This window comes from Chaetura pelagica, unplaced genomic scaffold (assembly GCF_000747805.2).
Source record: "Chaetura pelagica isolate M959 unplaced genomic scaffold, ChaPel_1.0 scaffold222, whole genome shotgun sequence".
Classification (NCBI taxonomy): domain Eukaryota; kingdom Metazoa; phylum Chordata; class Aves; order Apodiformes; family Apodidae; genus Chaetura; species Chaetura pelagica.
In genome coordinates, this window is record NW_009952711.1 from 5,654,702 (window position 1) to 5,659,910 (window position 5,209).

At 34.7% G+C, this 5,209-nt stretch overlaps 1 protein-coding gene across 1 annotated transcript in view; it reads left to right on the forward strand.

The window, feature by feature from the left end:
- The window catches only part of PYGO1 (pygopus family PHD finger 1), a 20,831-nt gene that overhangs the window by 428 nt on the left and 15,194 nt on the right, over positions 1-5,209 (forward strand). The gene's annotated exons all lie outside the window — the stretch shown is intronic.

Genomic DNA, 5,209 nt, shown 5'->3' on the forward strand with positions numbered 1-5,209 from the left:
AAAAAGAACAAAAAAAAAAAAAAAGGCATATGTTTTTACTTAAAAGAAGTTTAAAATGTCACGTTGTGAGAAAGCAACCATAGGAACTCCTGGCTCTATTTAAGTCTGTCAGAACTCCCACTGACTTGACTGGGGCCAAGGTGTCACACTTAAGGTAGGCCAGGCTGACTTTTGTATTGTTCCTTATGTATCAAAAGGTGGTCAGAAGTCATCAGTAAGCCCTACTGTTCTGTCTGTTTTGTGTTGATGAATCACCTGCTGTTGTTCTTTACCTTGTAACTGTTTGTTAGTTCTGAACCAGACAGTACACATTCACCTTTTTGTAACAGTGTTGATTCAGATGCTTAAAAAACTATCTTGTACCAAAGATTTTTCTGTAGAAGAGAAGGAAGCCACATACTGACCCAAAAGAATTGAACTAGTTAAAAGCTATAGGTTTGAAAAGCTGAATACATTTTGTTGTATAAGTAGTTACTAACAAAAAACAATAGGGCTTCTTGATTGTAGTAGTTAATTGCATAAATGAGTTGTACGCTTCTACAATTTTAACTACCCTATTGTTACAAGAGCCTTTAAAGAAAGTTATAATACTACCAGCAGATATCTCCAAAGACTTCCAAGTGTAATTTTTTTCTCCAGCATGTAGATGATCAACAGTACAGTATTAAAAAAATATTTTTAACAGTTTTTTATCTACTTGCTGAAGAAAAAGAGAACCTTTTCACCAAAGATTTATTTTTGGTCTAGGCAGGCAGAATGTTTAGTGTACAGCAGAGTACTGTTTCTAGTTAGGTAAAGTGTGAATTAATCAAAACTAGATTAAGAATGTGTAACTGTAGCATGAAGTTTCACACTTCATCTTTCAGAGTAGCCTCTTTTGTTAGTTTCATTCAGAAAGAGCTGATATGCAGATGGTAACTGCTTCTCCAAAGACTTGTTTGCTGTAAGTACTGATAATCAAAAGTAATTTCATGACCTTCATTACAGATAAATACTTTAAATCCTAAACTTCTTTTTCCAGAGACCCATTCCATAGTTTAACCCATGGATAATCTGAGAAAAAGAGACTTAATATAAAACTTGTCAGTCTAATATAGATGATCTAACTTCAATAACCAAAGAGATGAAAATCAGTTCATTAGAGAGCAGTGCATCCAGAATTCTATTAATCACTTAATGCTTTATTAAGGTACTTTTTATCAGCAAATAAAGAAAACCAAAGATATTTAAGGTTACCTCAGCATATAGGCAAACTTAGTTAGACATTAATTATTCTGTCTTTTTCTTTATTTTTATGTTAACCAAATAAAATATTTCTCCAGAACCTAGTCTACATTCATGTGCTTTCCTTTACTTTGTCACATAGTCATGATTACTATGGAACAAAAAAATAGATTCTCCTCAAAATTCATGGCCTATTACTAATATGTCACAACATTTTGTGAGAGAAAATTTGTCTTATGATTGAAAACTCTACCACTGTAAGCAAAGGAAGCTCCAGAAAAATTGTGTAGAAATGGATACTTTCTATGGTGAACTCAATAGCAGAATCAATCCTTCATGGTTGTAACAGTGCAAAATTGAGCTCAAAGTTTATATGCTTCCCATCCTTGAAGCCAGTGTATGTAATTACAGATTTGATATTACTGATACTATTTTTCTTAAAGGCTCATGTGTGTGGCTTTCTAAGGAAGTCAGTTTTTTGTATGTAAACTTTTTCTTTCCATTTGCCTAGAAAGAGCTGGCAAAATAGTTTTGAGTTTTCCAGTGTTTTTTTTTTTTTTGTTCTTGGATGTGTCTGTAGATACTGGGTCCTGGAGAAAAAAATATATAATTTTTTAATTATGAATTTTATCAAATATGTTCTGGAAGATGAACATAAATGTGGAATTTAGTGTTACACTATGTAAATTGATTTTTGTTTTAAGTGTATTAAGAACTAAAGAGCCATGGCTGGTGTAATGAGTGTATATGCAACCCTTGTACTTTACAAAGAAAGCAAAAATATTACAGTTGATGTGACTTGAAAAGCATCAAAACTTACTGAGGTAATATTGAAACTGGCTGACCATGCTAGTTGTGTTTCCAGTTGAGGACTCTGCTTTTCAGTTGCAATAGCAAAGCCTCTTCTGCAGGACCTGGATCCAAAACCAAATGCTCGATCTGCCCCTAGTTACACTTGCGTACTTTCTTTATATTTAAAAAATAAAAAGTATTATCATATTTCAGGAGTTACTTGGGAGAATTTGAAAAAAAACAACAGGGCCTATCAGTTGCTTATTTTTTTTAATAGCTCTGATTTTGTAAATGAAACTTGAAAAATCTACACATAAATAACTTCCTGTAGTGCCTGTGCATTTTCTGCATAAATGATGAGATTTTAACAGGAGTATCAAGAGATGTATTTACCTGTTTTAAATTATTTTTCATAGTTCATTACCTCTGGTTTTATTCCATTGCTTTTAGCCTATGAGCTAAATCTTGTTTGCCTTAGTCAAATCAGGGTCCTCATCCTGTTTCTTTTTAAGTCAATGGGAGAATTAATTTTTATTTCAGTTTGCATGGTCTGGATGGACAAAATCAGTGCTTTTTTGTTAATTTTTAAAATCCTCACAGTATATTTTTTAACAGACAGGATTCTTATGTGGTTAAAACTCCCACTGGCAAATGGGTTTCTGTAAAGCACTGAGTTACCATTTATCAGAGGTCTAATGCCACTCTCCATGCACCCAGTATTAGCCTGTAGTAAGTACTGAGTATTTCATATCAGTTTACCTCTTTTCATTGCAAACTAAATCAACTTGAATGACTTACCATGACAACCTGAGTACACACAAGAATAGTTACCATGGTTTCCTGGATCTCAGTGACATGGTACTCTGAGCAAACTTGTAAGCCCCAAGACCAGGAGCTCTTGCTCATTTTATTTCTTACAGAAGGAAGTTCATGCAGGGAAAACCCTGTCTCCTAACATGGGGAAAGTTGGTAGGTTTTGTAGGGCTCTCCACATTTAGCCAAAACTGGATAGAGAGCTACACAGGTGTAACTCTGATGGTGTTTCATATAAATCAATTTACTGAAGTTATTCTGGTAAAATTGAAAGCAGAATTATACCTAGTAATTGCTGAAGAGGTTGTTCTCAGGTTGAACAATTGTTACACACTTACTAGTTTCTGCAACTGCAGCTCTCTAATAGCAAGCAGTTTCTGAGGTGGAGGAATTTGCAGGAAATACTGATACTTTCTGTAATAACAGAAGTTAAAGATATATTCTTTATGCAACTGTATTTTGGAACATGTGTCTCACAAAACATTGTTCTTCAATACAAGTCCAAAACCCAATCACTTTCTGTTAATAGATGTCCATATGATAAGAACACAAATTCAGCTTGGCTCAAATGAGCATGTTTATTTCTTTGGAATTCCTATATATAAACCAAGACTGGTCCTAATTGACTCAAAAGGGATGTAAACGTAATGTTAAGGTTTTGCTATGTTGGGCCCCCTGGTTCCATTGTGAGCTGTGCTCCTTCTGGAAGCTTTCATCTTTTCATAGTTGCATACACCCACATTGCATCTGCCTGACGTGTTTTCAGTAAAGACTGACTGTATATGAAAATCTGACTTACACAAATGTTGCTTTTTGATTGTTTGGCTTTTGGGTTTTTTGAAAGTGAATGAATTGCCAGTGTGGGAGCCAGGTATGTATCTCATATTGTGGTGTTCTGGATCCTTTCACTCCGTGTGCCATTTTCTTCTAAGGGCAGCAATGGCTGACTGGCTAATGGAGGATGGAGCTGAATTGTATTAATTTTATATTTGTCTCAGGGGATCAGCTCTGTGAATTCCATTGCATGAGGGAAGCTAATGTTTGCCCTGATTTGAATGTAACTTTTAAATGTTTGGGTTTTTTTAAACTATTTTGTTTAATAACGTGGATTTGTTTTTCTTTTTCTAGCATTCTAGTAAATGTTACCTAGTGTGTTGGTTCATTTTTCCCCTCCAGGGTTGTTTATATACTATCCCAAGGTCATGCCAAAAAAGTAATAGAAATTTAAATGCCAAATGTTTATTAAACTGCTGTCTAAATACTGATTGATTGCACAGTTGAAATAAAAGTTTTCCTTAGTAAAAGTGCTGCTTGAAAAATATTTTATTTTTGGCGTCTCCAATGAGTGGCTTAAAACAGGATGATCCAGTTACAGTGTCTCCATTTTAGGCTGGGCAGATGATGGCACTTCAAGTCATAAAAAGAGGTAGACAGTAAACTGCCCATGCCTTGTCATTGAAATTCGTAGAACTTTCCCAAACATTTACTCATATATCATATTAGAAGAAACTTCTTCACTTGAAAGGATCATTAAACACTGGAACAGGCTGCCCAGGGAGGTGTTGGAGTCACCATCCTTGGAGGTGTTTAACAGACGTACTGATGTGGTGCTTAGGAAAATGGTTTAAATACCGGACTAGGTAGAGTTAAGTTCATGGTTAGTAGAGTTAGGTTATGGCTGGACTTGATCCTAAAGGTCTTTTCCAACCAGAATGATTTTGTGATTCTGTGAAAGAAAAACTGCTGTTTTTACAAAGGACAACATTCTAGATGAAAGTCAGTCAAGGTAACTTAGTGAGGGAATTATGATCTATAGGGATTAAAAGGTTTCTATTGCTAGCAGTTTAATTATTGATCATCACTGAAAGCAACTGGCCAGGTGGTAGTACAGTTGGATTTAGAGTAGTGGTGCCTATGCAAATCTTACACTCCTGGAAATGAAACCACAGTAATTACTGCTGTTGTTCACAGGATCTCTAGGGGGAATAGAAACAAAACAGCAATGGAATCTGAACTCTCACAATACTTAGGTAGGTTTAACTTTGTTTTTTTCATCTACATTGTTCCCTAAAAGACTGGAACTCTTCACTTGGCACTGAATATACTTGATGGGAAATAAAAGATATTTCACAGGTATTTCAAAGCTTTGAAATCACAGTATTGAGAATTGAAGATTTGCAATAAATGTTCACTAACTTTTTTCTATGTCCAGGAAATGACTGCTTCAGAATAGAATTATTTTTATTTCTGACTTCAACACATTCCTGCACATAATTGAATATGTTTGTACATATTTCTTTTATCATTAATATTTAATTACAGCTGTCTAGTTCAGTTTTCAATCCGGAAAGTCTCTCTCTTTTATTCTCTCTGTTCTTTC